Source organism: Anomaloglossus baeobatrachus, chromosome 4 (genome assembly GCF_048569485.1).
Source record: "Anomaloglossus baeobatrachus isolate aAnoBae1 chromosome 4, aAnoBae1.hap1, whole genome shotgun sequence".
Classification (NCBI taxonomy): Eukaryota; Metazoa; Chordata; class Amphibia; order Anura; family Aromobatidae; genus Anomaloglossus; species Anomaloglossus baeobatrachus.
This window is the reverse complement of record NC_134356.1, coordinates 569,883,408-569,903,769: the sequence shown is the minus strand read 5'-3', so window position 1 is coordinate 569,903,769 and position 20,362 is coordinate 569,883,408.

Below are 20,362 nucleotides of genomic sequence, written 5' to 3'. Positions count from 1 at the left end.
AGCGACGCTCCAGCGATTCCCTGCCAGGTCAGTTGCTGGTGGGATCGCTGGAGCGTCGCAGTGTGACATCTCACCAGCAACCTCCTAGCAACTTACCAGCGATCCCTATCGTTGTTGGGATGGCTGGTAAGTTGCTTAGTGTGACTGGACCTTTAGCTTCTTAGAAATTAACAAGAGACCGGGTTTCTATTTTTTTTTCTTTTTTTCAGAATACTTTGAACAAAAATATATGCTTGTCATCCCGACGTCTCTATGTTAATGCTGCGCATCAGCCAAATGAAGACGTATAATGTTGATGAAGATGAGTATTCTTTTATTTCATAGGTCTACGCGTTTCAAGGTGACAACCTCTTCCTCAGGACCAATGCATCAACAACAAGTACAACATACATGAAGATGACAGATATATATATACACACAACTGATGGAAAGAAACGCCCACTGAAAGAAAGAAAAAAAAAAAAAAAAAAAAAAAAAAAAAAAAAAAAATCAGTGGGAAGATCCTCCAACTGCATGACATGGCAAATTCATAGTAGTACATCAAATTCACATATATTCAAGGATAACATATTATTATGCAAAAAATAAATAAATCTATAAACGTTAATAAAGAAAAATAAAAACATAATAAAGAAAGAAACAAAAGACAAAAGTGTATGTGTATGTGTTTATAAAAGGACTAGAACCCTTATATGGGTGATAGCCCTATAACTAAAAACCAAGTCACCATTCTAGTGGTGATCACCACCAATAGTTCCACAAAAAGAACAAGAAAAGAAGAACCAAGAAGGAGCAGAAACAAAAAGAAGAAATGTGAATCGGACAGACCTCTTTATTAAGGTCTCCAAAAAGTGATTAAAACACTTGAGGTGAACCGGACAAGGAGTTCACCAGTGCCACAGGAAAAAACATATACTGAAAAATGCATGTTCGCGTGTCTGAAGGGGTGTTAACAAGAAAAAATATATATATATGACTATTTTTTTATCTATAAAAAAAAAATATATATATATAGTGATAATATGTTCATTTATATATACATGTGTATACACCTAGAATTAAATGTGTAAAGACACGTGAAAAAAATATGTATCATAGAATTATGTAAATATATATGTGTATCATAAAATATATTTATATAAAAAAAAAAAAAAAATTATAAAAGGTCCTGATGGATCATAAAAAGTGAAGACCAGAAAACATTAATTTCTTTAAAAATTTACTATAAAAAATATATATAAATATATATTATTAAAATTACACTATTAAGAACTAACTATTAAAAACTTCCTGTGACAAAAAGATTTTTTACACTGAAAAAGTATTAGATCCACGGAGGAGGAAGAGAGACAGACAAATACTACTGAATCCGTATTATACTCAAAGCTCCGGAGCGAGCGCTATACCAAAGCGTTGATCAGATCAGGTCACATAAGTTCAGACCATGAGAAAAAGATTAGTGCGCATGCCCTGACCGGTAACTAAAGTGCAGGATTCTATCATATAGAAACCAAGTGACAGAAAACCCGAAAAACAAAAAATCCTGAGATAAAAAACAGTGCAGGCATATCATTCAATGCTTCAAAAATGCATACGTAGCCCAAGAGAAGAAAAAAGGTCATAATTAAATAGTCTTTCACTCATGTTTCAAGATGCAAAAAAGCAACTCGAAGAAACTACAAGGGAGGACAATCATGTATGTGAAAGAGCAGATGACTGATCGACAAAAAGGCAATCCCAAAATGGAATGGAACCAAAAATACAAAGTATCTACATAAAAGGATCACTCATATATATCAAGGATCACACCACACTAACATTTTCATTAAAATAAATAAAAATGCTTATAAAATACATTAAATAAAAACCTATGAGTATGGGTATAAATACAGAAATTAAAAAATCAATCAAATAAAAACAATTATATAATTCAATAAAATAAATCCGTCACTTCATTAAGACCCATGGGACTAAGGGTGTTCAACTTGTAAATCCAAAAAGTTTCTTTTTTACTCAACATTTCAAACCTGTTGGGAGTGTTAATAGAGATCTGTTCAATGGGAGTAATAGTGAAAACGACCTTTTTATCATGTTCCAATGTACAATGACGGGAAAGTCCATGAAGAAGGAAGCCTTTTTTGACATTATGTCTGTGTGAATTTAGACGGTTATGTAGTGCCTGTATCGTCCTCCCCACATATTGTTTCCCACATACACAGTCAATCAAATATACCACAAACTCAGATTGACAGGTCATGTGTCCCTTTATAGAAAAAAGTTCTGGCTCCCCGTTGGGGCCAAATCTCCTTCTCCGGTGCCTAATAGTGTCACAGCATAAACATTTATTTGAAAAACATTTGAAAACACCCATGGGAAGGTCAACCGCTTTATTAGTAGTGGGAGTTTTGAGTCTACTCGGTGCCACCACATTTCGGATAGTGGGCGCTCTTCTATAGGTGATACCAGGGTGATCAGGGATATTGTTTCTCAAGACCGGATCATTTGTGAGAATATTCCAATATTTGGTTAAAATTCTCCTAATGGACACATTGTCCTGACTAAAAGTAGTGATAAAATTTGATGTAAAATCATTTAAAGCAGGTTCCCTTGTATTGGGTAAAATCAGGAGTTCCTGTTTCAAAAATCGGGTCTCCTTAAAGGCATTCTTGAGAAGTTTTTTAGGATAATCCTTCTCCGTAAAACGGTCCAATAAAATTTTTGCCTGGATTTCAAAATCCTCATCCATGGTACAATTTTTTCTGATTCTCCTATACTGGTTTTTGGGTATATTGAGAAGCCATTTATTATAGTGGCTACTATTATAGTGTATATAGCCATTAGTGTCGACTTTTTTAAAAAAGGTTTTTGTAATTATACGGTTCTCTTTATGTGAGATAGTAAGATCCAAAAAATCAATAGTATTGTTGTCCATACATGGTGAGAAAGCCAAGCCCCAACTGTTATTATTAATATGTGTAATAAATTCGGCGATATTATCATCCCTATTATCCCAGATCAAGAACAGGTCGTCTATATATCTTTTATAAAATACAATGCAGTTTTTAAAAATAGAATTATAGATAAAAATAGACTCAAAGATCCCCATAAATAAATTAGCATATGTAGGTGCTACTTTACTACCCATCGCGGTCCCAAGGGTCTGCTGATACAAAACATCCAGAAAAGTAAAAAAATTGTTCTTAAGAATAAAACCCATACTCTGCAGGACAAAATTTTTTTGCATACGTGGAAGTCTAGGGTCATTATCAATAAACAGTGAGAAACATTCTAAACCCAGATCATGATTGATATTCGAGTATAGTGCAGAAACATCCATAGTAAGGAAATAGTAAGAATCCCTCCATTGTATATCTTTGATCAATGTAATCAGATGTGCCGAGTCTCTCAAATAACTGGTAAGTTTCAATACATGTATATGCATAATCTCGTCAAGATAAGCCGCCAAATTGGAAGTCAGTGCATCAATCCCAGAAATGATAGGTCTCCCAGGAGGATTGACCAGGTCTTTATGAATTTTGGGGAGGTGATACATAAATGCCATTTTTGGGTTTTTAATCTGCAAAAATTTTTTCTCTTTATCACTAATAATATTGTTATTACTCGCTTCCAGTATGAGATCATTATACTCTGAGCGTGCCTTTTCATATTGCACCATATCACACTTGCAATATTGCAGAGGATTTGAAAGAATTTTCATTGCCTCTGCAATATAATCCTGCCTATTTTGGATCACAATACCGCCTCCTTTATCAGCCGACCTTATTACAATATCAATATTTTTCTTAAGTTTGGTGAGGGCAGCTTTTTCTGCTTTGCTCAAATTAGGTTTCCTGTGATGACCAGTAGCATCCAGATCAAGATTTTTAAAATCATTTAAAACCAAATCACAGAAGGTCTTAATGTGGTGGCCTTTACTCGTCGTAGGGTAAAATGAGGATTTTGCTCTTAAATTGGTATGAAGGAAACCATCAGCAAGGTCAGGCACATTCTTGTTATCGCCGGACCGGGTACTCTCTTGTCCAATATTACCATTATTACTGGGGGCTTTTTTCATTAAGAAATGCCTTCTCAAAGTAAGTTTCCTAATGAAAGCTTGGAAATCAAGATATAGATCAAAATTATTGGACTGTGATGAGGGACAGAAAGAAAGACCTTTACTCAGGACCGAAAATTCATCCTTAGTGAGCTCATAGTCAGAAAGGTTGAAAATATTCCCCATATTTATTATTTGGTTCTTTTTCCTTTTTTGGTTGTATTTGACTCCTGCTCTATTTCCTCTTGTGCGCTTTTTCTTTTTATAGACCTCGGGGTGGGTTGCTGTGTTATTGTCTCTCTGTTGTATATCGTAGCTGAGGGTAAAAAAGGCACTGAGGGGGCCTTTATGTTACTATTGTCTATCGTAATTTTATTATGATCCTTCTTATTCTGCCCAAAAGAGGTAGTAGTATTAGTTGATGATAATTGTGAGTCTCCCATGTTATTAGTAGTAACTTGAGATACAGGAAGGGAATCAGGTACTTCATGTACCGTTAGATCCAGTAGATCGATGAAATCTCTATCGTTCTCTTCCTCAAAAACTGATAGAGTCTCAGGGATGTTTAGAGCAATAGTGGATCTTTTTTGCCTGATTTTTTCAATCTGGCTCTTGATTTGGGCTAATTGCCTTTTCGTTTCCTCTATATTTATGGTTTTGGATATAATACTCTTTTTGTCACAATTATTACTGGTTCCTTGTAGGGGACTTTTGTCAGTTATACATATCGGGGATTGAGGAGTATCAATATTATTCCCCATATTGGCCTTAAGGGAGAGGTGTGGCTCACTCCTAGGAGTATGATCCTCAATCAAACCAGCAGTAGTGCTTACTTTCTCCAAGGGCTTATTACCGTCAGATTCTAAACCAAGGTCTCTAGTAACATCTTTGGGTTTGTGATATTTACTATTGAAAAAGTTCCTATTGTAGCTGTTTCTTCTCTTGGGATTTTTGTATTTATTATTAATATTGCCAGGATAAAAATGATCATTATTGGTATTCTCATTCTTATTATCAGGGTGAGTTTTATCGAAGCGATCCCTTTGTAATTTTTTACACTTTCTCATAATGGAATCATGTTCTAGCTGAGCTAGTTTTGTGTTCATATCTGTGTTCATCCGTCTATAATCAGGATGAAAATCATAGCAAGATAGATTAGTATATAGTTCAGTAATAGAAGCAGTCGCAGTCTTTGCGATTGCTAGCCTTTTCTTATACAGGCAATTAATCATACCTTGCATGCAATTATTCAGGATGTTGTCCCATTCTTTTGTAAAGTCCGAGTCATTTGGAAAAGGGGAGGTACGGTTAATCCGCAAACCCCTTGGACATAGTTTTTCCTCCAAATAGATTGATAAAAACCTGGCATCAAGGCCATAATGCAGTTCATTTTTAAGTGTTTCCTCGAGCCGGGAAAAAAGCTTTCTCATGTTTTCAGTTTCTTCCTCCGTAAAGGGTATAGACATATCCAAATCACATACCAGATTTTCCTGTGCTCCAACAGTTTGTATGATCAATCGTTCTCTGGATGAAAGTCTCTGGTTAAAATATTCCATATTGGTGATTACCTCCGCAGCTCCAATATCCAAGGGAAAAGGTCCAGCCCAATCCAAAGTGTACGTATAGATCTGAAAATAAGGAGCGCTGATAGTGTAACACCAAAGTGATCAGTGGGGTATACCTGGAAAATATACACTCACCTGGATCAGTTGTGACAGTCACAACCACTAGTGCGCATGAGATAATGGCGTCTGCTGCAGCCCCACGTGGATGAGCATACAAGATAAGGCAGAAAAGGGGTTAATGCTGCGCATCAGCCAAATGAAGACGTATAATGTTGATGAAGATGAGTATTCTTTTATTTCATAGGTCTACGCGTTTCAAGGTGACAACCTCTTCCTCAGGACCAATGCATCAACAACAAGTACAACATACATGAAGATGACAGATATATATACACACAACTGATGGAAAGAAACGCCCACTGAAAGAAAGAAAAAAAAAAAAAAAAAAAAAAATCAGTGGGAAGATCCTCCAACTGCATGACATGGCAAATTCATAGTAGTACATCAAATTCACATATATTCAAGGATAACATATTATTATGCAAAAAATAAATAAATCTATAAACGTTAATAAAGAAAAATAAAAACATAATAAAGAAAGAAACAAAAGACAAAAGTGTATGTGTATGTGTTTATAAAAGGACTAGAACCCTTATATGGGTGATAGCCCTATAACTAAAAACCAAGTCACCATTCTAGTGGTGATCACCACCAATAGTTCCACAAAAAGAACAAGAAAAGAAGAACCAAGAAGGAGCAGAAACAAAAAGAAGAAATGTGAATCGGACAGACCTCTTTATTAAGGTCTCCAAAAAGTGATTAAAACACTTGAGGTGAACCGGACAAGGAGTTCACCAGTGCCACAGGAAAAAACATATACTGAAAAATGCATGTTCGCGTGTCTGAAGGGGTGTTAACAAGAAAAAATATATATATATGACTATTTTTTTATCTATAAAAAAATATATATATATATATATATATATATATATATATATATAGTGATAATATGTTCATTTATATATACATGTGTATACACCTAGAATTAAATGTGTAAAGACACGTGAAAAAAATATGTATCATAGAATTATGTAAATATATATGTGTATCATAAAATATATTTATATAAAAAAAAAAAAAAAAAAAAATTATAAAAGGTCCTGATGGATCATAAAAAGTGAAGACCAGAAAACATTAATTTCTGGTTCCATTCCATTTTGGGATTGCCTTTTTGTCGATCAGTCATCTGCTCTTTCACATACATGATTGTCCTCCCTTGTAGTTTCTTCGAGTTGCTTTTTTGCATCTTGAAACATGAGTGAAAGACTATTTAATTATGACCTTTTTTCTTCTCTTGGGCTACGTATGCATTTTTGAAGCATTGAATGATATGCCTGCACTGTTTTTTATCTCAGGATTTTTTGTTTTTCGGGTTTTCTGTCACTTGGTTTCTATATGATAGAATCCTGCACTTTAGTTACCGGTCAGGGCATGCGCACTAATCTTTTTCTCATGGTCTGAACTTATGTGACCTGATCTGATCAACGCTTTGGTATAGCGCTCGCTCCGGAGCTTTGAGTATAATACGGATTCAGTAGTATTTGTCTGTCTCTCTTCCTCCTCCGTGGATCTAATACTTTTTCAGTGTAAAAAATCTTTTTGTCACAGGAAGTTTTTAATAGTTAGTTCTTAATAGTGTAATTTTAATAATATATATTTATATATATTTTTTATAGTAAATTTTTGAAAGAAATTAATGTTTTCTGGTCTTCACTTTTTATGATCCATCAGGACCTTTTATAATTTTTTTTTTTTTTTTTTTTTTTTTTTTTTTATATAAATATATTTTATGATACACATATATATTTACATAATTCTATGATACATATTTTTTTCACGTGTCTTTACACATTTAATTCTAGGTGTATACACATGTATATATAAATGAACATATTATCACTATATATATATATATATATATATATATATATATATTTTTTTATAGATAAAAAAATAGTCATATATATATATTTTTTCTTGTTAACACCCCTTCAGACACGCGAACATGCATTTTTCAGTATATGTTTTTTCCTGTGGCACTGGTGAACTCCTTGTCCGGTTCACCTCAAGTGTTTTAATCACTTTTTGGAGACCTTAATAAAGAGGTCTGTCCGATTCACATTTCTTCTTTTTGTTTCTGCTCCTTCTTGGTTCTTCTTTTCTTGTTCTTTTTGTGGAACTATTGGTGGTGATCACCACTAGAATGGTGACTTGGTTTTTAGTTATAGGGCTATCACCCATATAAGGGTTCTAGTCCTTTTATAAACACATACACATACACTTTTGTCTTTTGTTTCTTTCTTTATTATGTTTTTATTTTTCTTTATTAACGTTTATAGATTTATTTATTTTTTGCATAATAATATGTTATCCTTGAATATATGTGAATTTGATGTACTACTATGAATTTGCCATGTCATGCAGTTGGAGGATCTTCCCACTGATTTTTTTTTTTTTTTTTTCTTTCTTTCAGTGGGCGTTTCTTTCCATCAGTTGTGTGTATATATATCTGTCATCTTCATGTATGTTGTACTTGTTGTTGATGCATTGGTCCTGAGGAAGAGGTTGTCACCTTGAAACGCGTAGACCTATGAAATAAAAGAATACTCATCTTCATCAACATTATACGTCTTCATTTGGCTGATGCGCAGCATTAACCCCTTTTCTGCCTTATCTTGTATGCTCATCCACGTGGGGCTGCAGCAGACGCCATTATCTCATGCGCACTAGTGGTTGTGACTGTCACAACTGATCCAGGTGAGTGTATATTTTCCAGGTATACCCCACTGATCACTTTGGTGTTACACTATCAGCGCTCCTTATTTTCAGATCTAGACGTCTCTATGTTGACAGCCATCACCGAAGCCCTGGTCTTATCAGAAATACTGATTATGCCCTTAAGGTCTAAATGCATGAAAGAAGGTATGCATGTTAATTGTCATGTAGGCCTGAAGCCCCCATAAACACAAGACTGCCTGTGCCTGGGGCACCATTTAGTAATAAAGTGATTGCCTTAAGGGTCTTTAGATAGGAAGAGAAAATGTAGGATCTTCAGCTTACAGTAAATTCGACAGTTTATAACAGTAATGAAAAATAATTAGCTCTGCTCACAAAACCCTGACATACGTGCTTGTGGGTGTAGGTTCACAGAGCATTACAAAGAGTAGTAAAAAGTCTCTAATATTTAGATCCTCGTGTTTCTTCTTCTATCATATTAAAAGTCTTTTCAACATTTATAAAGTTGGCTCAGTGGTTAGCACTGTTGCATTGCAGCACTGGGTTCAAATCCCACCAAGGACAAAATCTGCAAGGAGTTTGTATGTTCTCCCATGGGTTTCCTCCAGTTTCCTCCCACACTCTAGATATACTGATAGGGAACTTAGATTGTGAGCCCCAATGGGGACAGTGATGATGACATATGTAAAGTGCTGTGGAAATTAATGGCTCTATATAAGCCATTATTATATATAATAATATGAATAAAAACAAACAAAACCTCCACTAGGAACTTTAAAAAATACGCCCCCATCCTAGCTAGATGGCCCAAATTAATGGTGTATGCTTAAAAGTGAGAAAGTTGAAGTACTGTGCAAATGTGCAGTGAAAGTCAAGTGGAATCCAACACCCAGTGAGTTTAGGCACCCCAGGGTCACTACTCCAGGGGAACTCTGAACTTTTCTGATTTCAAACTTACCAGACATAATGCTTTCAATCCTGGGAGTCAGGGTCACCTAACTGGATGGCTATATGTGCTACCCAGTGCACACCCCAAGCTTCTAGCCAGTGTGCATTGTATCGATCTAATAGGCAGCCCTAGCCTAGCCACCATTTTGAAAGAAGCTAGACTTAGCCAAAAGACTAAAGCCCACTTTACACGTTGCAATTAGTTGTACAATCGCATTTGCGATGTGACACGCCCAGGTTGCATACGGGATCTATGAGATTTCACGTTGGTCGTTCATTTGCTGTCACACGTGCGTTAGTAGTCTATGTTAAATTGATCAATGTTATGTGCGATCCTTTAGATCATGTGCTCTGTGACGTATGCATTGGGCACCTTTTTTTTTTTTTTTTTTTTTATTTATTGACTTGACAAGCGTGTGTAATGTGTAGGGATGCGTTTTTACTATGTCATCTGCCATTCAGCTCTGCTACATGGCCGCTAACAGCAGACACAGACAGCCATGTAGCAGAGCTGAATGGCAGATGACAGCAGACACAGAAAGAGCCGCACGATCAGAATGAACTCGGGTTAACTTCACCCGACTTCATGGTCATGCTGCGGCTCTGTCTGTGTCGCGCCCTGATTAGCGGTCACCAGTGAAGACTCACCGGTGACCAATAATCCCCCGAGTGACTGAAGTTAGCAGCCCTCTCTCATACTCACCGATCCCCGATCCCCGGCGCTGCACGGCTTTCTCACTGCTCCGGCGGCTTTTACTGTTTTGAAAAAGCCGGCCGCCCATTAAACAATTTCGTATTCCCTGCTTTCCCCGCCCACCAGCGCCTATGATTGGTTACAGTGAGACACGCCCCCACTCTGAGTGACAGGTGTCACACTGCACCCAATCACAGCAGCCGGTGGGCGTGTCTATACTGTGTAGTGAAATAAATAATTAAATAATTAAAAAAAACGGCGTGCGGTTCCCCCCATTTTTAAAACCAGCCAGATAAAGCCATACGGCTGAAGGCTGGTATTCTCAGGATGGGGAGCTCCACGTTATGGGGAGCCCCCCACCCTAACAATATCAGCCAACAGCCGCCCAGAATTGCCGCATACATTATATGCGACAGTTCTGGGACTGTACCCGGCTCTTCCCGATTTGCCCTGGTGCGTTGGCAAATCGGGGTAATAGGGAGTTATTGGCAGCCCATAGCTGCCAATAAGTCCTAGATTAATCATGTCAGGCGTCTATGAGACACCCTCCATGATTAATCTGTAAATTACAGTAAATAAACACACACCCGAAAAAATCCTTTATTAGAAATAAAAACACACACATATACCCTGGTTCACCACTTTAATCAGCCCCAAAAAGCCCTCCTTGTCCGGCGTAATCCAGGATGATCCAGCGTCGCATCCAGCGCTGCTGCATGGAGGTGACCGGAGCCGCAGCAGACACAGCCGCTCCGGTCACCTCCACACAGCAAATGAACACAGCCGCGCGATCAGCTGCTGTCACTGAGGTTACCCGCGGCCACCGCTGCATCCACCGGTGGCCGCGGGTAACCTCAGTGACAGCAGCTGATCGCGCGGCTGTGTTCATTTGCTGTGTGGAGGTGACCGGAGCGGCTGTGTCTGCTGCGGCTCCGGTCACCTCCATGCAGCTGCGGTGGAAGCGACGCTGGATCATCCTGGATTCCGCCGGACAAGGAGGGCTTTTTGGGGCTGATTAAAGTGGTGAACCAGGGTATATGTGTGTGTTTTTATTTCTAATAAAGGATTTTTTCGGGTGTGTGTTTATTTACTGTAACTTACAGATTAATCATGGAGGGTGTCTCATAGACGCCTGACATGATTAATCTAGGACTTATTGGCAGCTATGGGCTGCCAATAACTCCTTATTACCCCGATTTGCCAACGCACCAGGGCAAATCGGGAAGAGCCGGGTACAGTCCTAGAACTGTCGCATATAATGTATGCGGCAATTCTGGGCGGCTGTTGGCTGATATTGTTAGGGTGGGGGGCTCCCCATAACGTGGAGCTCCCCATCCTGAGAATACCAGCCTTCAGCCGTATGGCTTTATCTGGCTGGTTTTAAAAATGGGGGGAACCGCACGCCGTTTTTTTTAATTATTTAATTATTTATTTCACTACACAGTATAGACACGCCCACCGGCTGCTGTGATTGGGTGCAGTGTGACACCTGTCACTCAGAGTGGGGGCGTGTCTCACTGTAACCAATCATAGGCGCTGGTGGGCGGGGAAAGCAGGGAATACGAAATTGTTTAATGGGCGGCCGGCTTTTTCAAAACAGTAAAAGCCGCCGGAGCAGTGTGAATGCTGTGCAGCGCCGGGGATCGGGGATTGGTGAGTATATGAGAGAGGGGGATAGACTGACATGGACAGAGAGTGAGGGACAGAGATAGTGACGGACTGACAGAGATTAGTGCATGACAGACATTGTGAGGCGCTTCAGAACGCAGCTTTTCAGCTGCGCTCTGAAGCAGACCTTTTTTAAGCTGCGGTGCAGAGCGCACACCTGCGCACATAGCATCAGACAACAAAATCGTATGAGGGATGTCACACGTTACAATTGACTAGGTTCGTGCAACAAAACGCTCAATTCTAGAGAATGATACGATGTGTTTGCGATCAACGGTTTTGCGTTCAATCCTGATCGCATGTAGCTGTCACACGCAGATACCTCACAAACGATGCCGGATGTGCGTCACTTACAACTTGACCCCAACGACGGATTGTGAGATATATTGAAGCGTGTGTAGCGGGCTTAAGAAGCAACTGTGCACTAGTAAAGGCAGCTTACCTATGCAGCTTTGTAGGAGAACAGGTGCTTTGAGGCTGACCCGATCCAGTGTACCATCTAAAATTAAAGCAGTGCCTGCAATCTCTATAGCAAACAGTTTGCAAGTATGTGCTCCATGCCTAGGAAATCAGCCACTCTCATAGACCGCATAGGTTGTTGGTTAAAAGGGTTGTCCTGTAGGGGGTCAAGACTTCGCCACCCCCCTACAGAAGTAGCTGGCACACAGAAAGGTTTCTGAGATATCTTAATTTATAATATGTATTTTGTAAATGGCCACCAAGTGGCAGTGTGGTTAGTGACGGCTGTCCTGGCACCTAGGTAGGTAGAACAAGGGTTAAGTGAAAGGAGGAGTGTAGTGTATAAATAGGGCAGGATGCAAAATGAGGGTAGGAGGGTTCCCAGTTGGAGAAAGAGAGAACAGGCCCAAATATTCTATTATCAACGATCCTAAGGGTCAACCCTTTGACACCGGACACGCGGGGTCCTGCTCTTGAGAGGACTGTTGGAACTGCATCCCCAGAAGAGGGCTTGAGTTCAGTCGGGGTGGCATCTGTCTTTCCTGGATTGAAAACCCAACAAAATCCATTGCAAGACTGATGGTCAGTGGACTCTTAGGCTATGTGCGCACTTACCGGATTTTGCCGCGGATTTTCCGCGGATTTGCTGCTTGTTTCGCTGCAGAAAATGTTCATAACATCTCTGCAGTGAATCACCAGCAAATCCTATGGAGAAAAAAAATCCTGTGCGCACTAGGCAGAATTTGACAGCTGCATGTTTTGCTGCGGAAATCCCGCAGCAAAAACAAGTGCATGTCACTTCTTTTCCGCAGGTAGCTGCGGGTTTTCCCTAATCTAATGTAAAAATCACGCAGGGAACAGCTTGCGGAAAAACCGCACCAATTCCGCACCAAATCCGCAACAAAACGCGACAATCCGCATGCGGATTTTGGTGCGGATTTTTTCCGCAGGTGATAACATCTTTGAGAGCCTGCGGAATTTACGCAAGGAAATTTCATTTCCCAGTGCGCACATAGCCTTAAAGGAGATTAGGTCCTGGCCAGAAGCATGGGCGCAGGAGTGCTGTCGCAATAAGCCCCTTCAATAGCAGTCATCTAAATCCCTGTGGGTGGGATGGAGTGTCTAAAGGACTTTTTGAATCGCATTTCAGGAACGTCTGTTTTTGGGTTACATAATTTCCGCTCTAGTTTTAGGATGGATCTCTCTAAGATACAGGCTATATTGAAATGGGACTGTCCTGAGAACCTTAAGGCGCTACGTTTCTTGGGGTTTGCAAATTATTACAGGAAGTTTATTAAAAATTTCTCTTCCATAGCAAGACCTGTGAATGACATGGCAAAAAAAGTACAGACTTTTCTAGTTGGTCTGAGGGTGCTTTGTACATTGTCTTTGACACTGACTGTCTAAAAAAATCTTTGCATCGGCACCCGTATTAGTACAGCCTGATGTTTCTCAACCCTTCACAGTGGAGGTTGACACATCAGAGGTGGGGGTGGGAGCTGTATTGTCGAAAGGTCCGTCTGTTGGTAAACTGCACCCATGTACCTTCTTTTCTAAGAAGTTATTACCGGCTGAACATGATTATGATATTGGTAATAGGGAATTACTTGTTATCAAATTAGTGTTTGAGAAATGGCAACACTTTATAGAGGGAGCTATCCATTCTGTTACTGTAATTACTGACCATAAAAATCTCCTTTACGTTGAGTCGGCTAAACATCTAAAGGGTACTTTACATGCTGCGATCTCGTTAGCGAGATCGCAAGTGATCGTACCCGCCCCCGTCGGTTGTGCGAAAAGGGTAAATCGCTGCCTGTGGCGCACAACCTCGTTAGTCCCCGTCACACGGACTTACCTGCCCTGCGACGTCACTCTGGCCGGTGAACCGCCTCCTTTCTAAGGGGGTGGTTCGTGCGGCGTCACAGCGACGTCACACGGCAGGCGTCCAATAGAAGCGGAGGGGTGGAGATGAGTGGGACATAAACATCCTGCCCACCTCCTTCCTTCCGCATTGCCGGCTAGCGATGTCCAGCGTGATAGCACCCGCCCCGTCGCACATGTGATGTGTTGATTGCTGCCGTAGCGAACATTATCACTACAGCAGCTTCACACGCACATACCTGGTCAGCGACGTCGCTGTGACTGCCAAACAATCCCTCCTTCAAGGGGGAGGTGCGTTCGGCGTCACCGCGACGTCACTAATCGGCCGGCCAATAGAAGCGGAGGGGCGGAGATGAGCGGGACAACATCCCGCCCACCTTCTCCCTTCCGCATTGCCGTCGGGACGCGGGTAAGGAGATGTTTGTCGCTCCTGCGAGTTTTCACACCGCGATGTGTGGAGCTGCAGGAGCGACAAACAACATCGTACCTGCGGTCGATCCGATATTATGGAAATGAACGACGTTACACAGATCAGCGAGATTGTACGCTTTTGTGCTCGTTCATTGTTCCATCTAGGATATACACGTTGCAATGTCGATACCAGCGCCGGATGTCCGTCACTAACGATGTGACCCCCGACGATATAGTGGTAGAGATGTCGCTGTGCAGCTCTGAGCAGCAGAAATGAACAAGTAATCAGACTGTGTAGCGAGAAAGTACCCTAGGGGAACTAGTAAAATAATAAAAAAATAAAATTTAAAAAAAATATGAAAAAATAAAAAAACCCCTAAAATTTCAAATTACCCCCATTCGCCTCATTTAAAATAAAACAATTAAAAAATTAAAAATATACACATATTTGGTATTTCTGCATTCAGAAATGCCCGTTTTATCAAAAATATAAAATCAATTCATCTGATCGGTACATGGACTGGCGAGAAAAAAAAGCGTTTTTGGTGCGGATTTACCACATTTTTGCCTGCGTTTTGTCCCTGAGGTTTTTAAGATCGTCAATAGCAAAACACAGGGAAAAACACAGAAAAGAAGTCACATGCTGCTTCTTTTTGCTGCAGAAATTCTGCAGCAAAACCTGTAAGGAAAAACGTGCGCACAGCATTTAGGATTTCTCATAGATTTTGCTGGGGAAGGACTGCAGAAAGGTTATGAACAAAAACCGCACCTTTTCTGCAGCAAAAAACCCGGCAAATCTACAGCAAAAAACGCATCTTGCGCACATGGCCTCAGTCAGGAAAAAAAACTGATAGAAAAGAGTCCAATAGAAAACACATAACCTGGGTTATACGGTCACAGTACCCAACCCTACTATTAGACGCGGTTGACGATTACACATGTTGTCCGTTGGTGCATGTTTATTTTCCACTATACTCTAGTCTGATAGATCCCTTGACAAAGGTCTGATGTAGACCGAAACGTTGGGACAGACTTCATTTCTTGGTTTAATAAAAACGCATTCAGCACCACCCGAGACTTTATGCATTTTTTTCTAAGGAGTGCCGGAGTTATATTTATTTTCCTGAGGAAAAAAAACTGAGGCTATGTGCGCACTAGAAAATGGACTTCTCTTAAGAAAAATCCGCACTCTCTGGCAGAATACTGCATCCGCGGGTGCGGTTTTTGCCATGATTTGACGCAGTTTTGACGCGGATTTGCCACGGTTCTCTGTGGGTTGGTCCCTGCGTTTTTTCACCATTATCTATGGCAAAAAAATGCAGGTACCTGCAGAAAAGAAGTGACATGCGCATTAATTCCGCAGCGGAAATTCAGCGGGTAAATCCGCAGGTATAAAAAAAACGCAGTGTGCGCACAGCATTTTTTTATACCCATAGGTTTTGCTGGGGAATGACTGCAGCAATGTTAGACACATTTTCTGCAGCAAATCCGTGGTAAAATCCACGGTAAATTTGCAGCGTGCGCACAGGGCCTAAGACAGTTTGTGTTTGTGATTGTTACATTTCTGGAATCGCATAGCTTTTGCTGGTGCTATATAAAGAAGCTTTTTATTAGCATGGAATTGCATAAAACCAATGGAAAAAAACATGCAAAAAAAAATTGCAACAAAAACGCCCTGTGTGAATTTTTCAGGCTGGATATAAAGTGTGGACAAACCCTGATAGGGCTCACACGTAGTGTACTGACGGAATAGTCACTGACTTATATGTTAGTAAAACTGCTTTCTATAGACTTTTATTTGCAGGGGCACAATAACTATATAATAACTAATATTGTGGTGTAATGACTCGTGAGGGCAGCAGCCAGGGCCGGCAGTGGCCGCTCTCTGCAGACGGTGCCGGCCGCTTTGCCCCCGGTGTCGGTGGCGTCTGTGCAGCGTCTCCAGTCAGGCAGAGGTGGCGCGGGAGGAGGCGCTGGCTTCTCGCCCACACCATGAGGGGAGGCCGCTGCTTATCTCGGGAACATGTCTCCAGGCTGCTCCCACACACTGATAACTCCGCAGTCTCGGGAATTCCTGTGTCCCTCTGAAGAGGGCAACCAGGCGCCAGCCTCATTAACCTGCTCACTGCCAGGCTGTGCCATGCCTGTGCTGTTATTGCTGGCACTGCTCTCTCCACACCGACTGCTTGTTTTCCTTTTCTTTTCTCCTGTCATGTTCTGTCTCCAAGATGCAAAAAATACAAGGGGGCTCCTGTACAGGTTGTGCCAGGGAAGGGAAATGTCCTCATCCTGACTAAAATGGTGCAAATGCTCACTCGGGGTACAGGATCATGACGCTGACACTTGGCTTTTACCCACAGTAATCAGGTTTCCCATGATCTGAAATCTCTCTATCAGCACCCAGCTTTCCCATGATCTGATATCCATCTTGTCCTCGGCACCCAGCTTTCCCATGCTCTGCCATACATCTTTCCCTCAGCACCCAGCTTTCCCATGCTCTGCCATACATCTTAGCCTCAGCATCCAGCTTTCCCATATTAGAGCATGGGAAAGCAAGGTGCTGAGAGAAGATGTACAGCAGAGCATGGGAAAGCTGGGTGCTGACGGAAAGAGCCTTTTTCCCTCAGTACAAAACATTTCCATCCCATGCTTGTATCTTTGTCCCCCCTAGTATATAGTTCTCCAAATACTATAATGGCCCCCACATAGCCTTCCATATAGTATAAAGGGTCCCACATAACCCTTCATATATTAGAATGCACCCCCATAGTCCTCCATGTATTATAATGAATTTCCCATAGTCCTCCATGTATTATAATTCACCCCATAGTTCTCCATATTTTATACTGCACCACATAGTCCTCCATATATTATAATGTAGCCCCGATAGTCCTATATGTATTATATTGCAGCCCCATAAATCTTCATATTGTATTATGCAGCCTCATACTCCTCCATGTATAATGCACCCCTAGTCCATGTATAAGGTGTCCTTCATGTTTATTATGCAGTCCCATAGACCTCCATGTATCATGCAGCCAGCCCCCCCAGGGCCTCCATGTATCATGCAGGCAGCCCCCTCAGGGCCTCCATGTATCATGCAGCCAGCCCCCCCCCAGGGCCGTCATGTATCATGCAGCCAGCCCCCCCAGGGCCTTCATGTATCATGCAGCCAGCCCCCCAAGGGCTTCCATGTGTCATGCAGCCAGCCCCCCCCAGGGTCTCCATGTATCATGCAGCCAGCCCCCCCAGGGCCTCCATGTGTCATGCAGCCAGCCCCCCCAGGGCCTCCATGTGTCACGCAGCCAGCCCCCATGTATCATGCAGCCAGCCCCCCCAGGGCCTCCAAGTATCATGCAGCCAGCCCCCCCAGGGCCTCCATGGGTCACGCAGCCAGCCCCCTCAGGGCCTCTATGTGTCATGGCAGGATGGATTCCGTCTTCTGTGCAGGAGCACTTCTGCTCTGCCGTAGCTCAGAAATGCCTGGTGGGCCTCTCCAGGTCAGGGGCCCCTCTACTGACACCGGGCCCCCCTGACTCACAGGCCGGCCCCCTGGCGGTCGCGTTGTCGGCCACTACACAGCACATGTCCTCTCTTAGGAGCCGGCTCTGCAGAGCGGCAGCGGGGCCCCTATAACCCTGCGGGCCCGGTCGCAGTGGCGACCTCTGCGACCGTGGTTGTTATGCCCCTGTGAATATATATATATATATATATATATAATATATATAATATATATATACAGTACAGACCAAATGTTTGGACACACCTCATTCAAAGAGTTTTCTTTATTTTCATGACTCTAAAAATTGTAGATTCACATTGAAGGCATCAAAACTATGAATTAAAACATGTGGAATGAAATACTTAAAAAAGTGTGAAACAACTGAAAATATGTCTTATATTCTAGGTTCTTCAAAGTAGCCACCTTTTGCTTTCATTACTACTTTGCACACTCTTGGCATTCTCTTGATGAGCTTCAAGAGGTAGTCACTGGAAATGGTTTTCCAACAGTCTTGAAGGAGTTCCCAGAGATGATTAGCACATGTTGGCCCTTTTGGCTTCACTCTGCGGTCCAGCTCACCCCAAACCATCTCGATTGGGTTCAGGTCTGGTGACTGTGGAGGCCAGGTCATCTGGCGTAGCACCCCATCACTCTCCTTCTTAGTCAAATACCCCTTACACAGCCTGGAGGTATGTTTGGGGTCAATGTCCTGTTTAAAAATAAATTATGGTCCAACTAAACGCAAACCAGATGGAATAGCATGCCGCTGCAAGATGCTGTGGTAGCTATGCTGGTTCAGTATGCCTTCAATTTTGAATAAAACCCCAACAGTGTAAGCAGCAAAGCACCCCCACACCATCACACCTCCTCCTCCATGCTTCACGGTGGGAACCAGGCATGTAGAGTCCATCCGTTCATCTTTTCTACAAAGACACGGTGGTTGGATCCAAAGATCTCAAATTTGGACTCATCAGACCAAAGCACAGATTTCCACTGGTCTAATGTCCATTCTTTGTGTTCTTTAGCCCAAACAAGTCTCTTCTGCTTGTTGTCTGTCCTTAGCAGTGATTTCCTAGCAGCTATTTTACCATGAAGGCCTGCTGCACAAAGTCTCCTCTTAACAGTTGTTCTAGAGATGAGAAGGTGTGTCCAAACTTTAGGTCTGCACTGTACATATATATATATATATATATTTAATTCATGCTCACAAATGCTCTGGTGCCAATGTTTTGTGCCGTTCATGTGGGCATTATATGTGTAAATTACAAGGGGTAATTTGAAGCTCCTGAACCACAAAGTGTAACCTGTGACATTTATAATCCTAGTGTTTATGTGGAAAAGGGACCCGCAATCTCTTATTAAAGGGGATGTCCCCAACACACATATTGTCCCTGTATATAGTTATCCCCTATGGGGTCACATGCTGATTACTGCGGGTCTGAATGCTGGGACCCCCAGAACAGGGTTCTCTCATCTTGAATGGAGGGGAGGTGCACATGTTGGCACTGGTGGGCACAGACAAAGACGTCCCCTGTGCAAGAACAGTTTATGGGCCCTTTGTAGCCCAAGAGCTCATCAAAATGCAACATTGTTCCTGCTTTGGATGTAGAAATGGGCCCCTTACCTCTTAGGCCCCTGTGTGACTGCAGAGGATGCACCAAATGATATGACCGCCCCTGCATGTTGGACCTCTGCACCATTCATTGGCCATTGTGCTCCCGAGTGCAGCACTTGGCTTTTTTCAACAGTCCCAAAGACAATGAATGGATTGGAGCATGCTCACCTCTACTCCATGCCCTATACTCTGGGGTTTGGAGACATGTTCACATGGTCTATTAGGGGCCCAGCACTTGGACCAAGACGATCATAAAGTTGTCACCTATCCCAGAATTTCATTAATGAATATGTCTAGAGTTTATCCAATGTTAAATATTTTTGCTGGATCTTTTCAAAATAAAAAATGGAAGAATTTCCCCTCCCATCACCCATTGATCTGGCCGTTTGACAAAGATCCGCTGTGATTGGCTGCATCCTTGGTCTTTGGATGTTTTACTGATGACGCGCTCTTCTGTGACGTGCGGACGACGCAGTCATCAAGTCATCACTTCTGCATCCGACCTTCGGAGCAGCCTTCACTGAATCCACTGGGGTGATGGAAGGTGACTGTCTCAGTGACTGCAATTTTGCAATGTCAAACAACCAGTTTAATAAATTATCACAGTACTGGCCGAATCAACCACCCTACTGATATACAGTATATACTTAATCCACTAAACTAGTTTTAGGGTTCACTATATCTAGGTCTGCAGTCCAGGGTTGTGAACTTGACTTTTTATTTTTTCTGGACCGTTTATGAAGAAGTCACGCCATACAATATTTTTTAT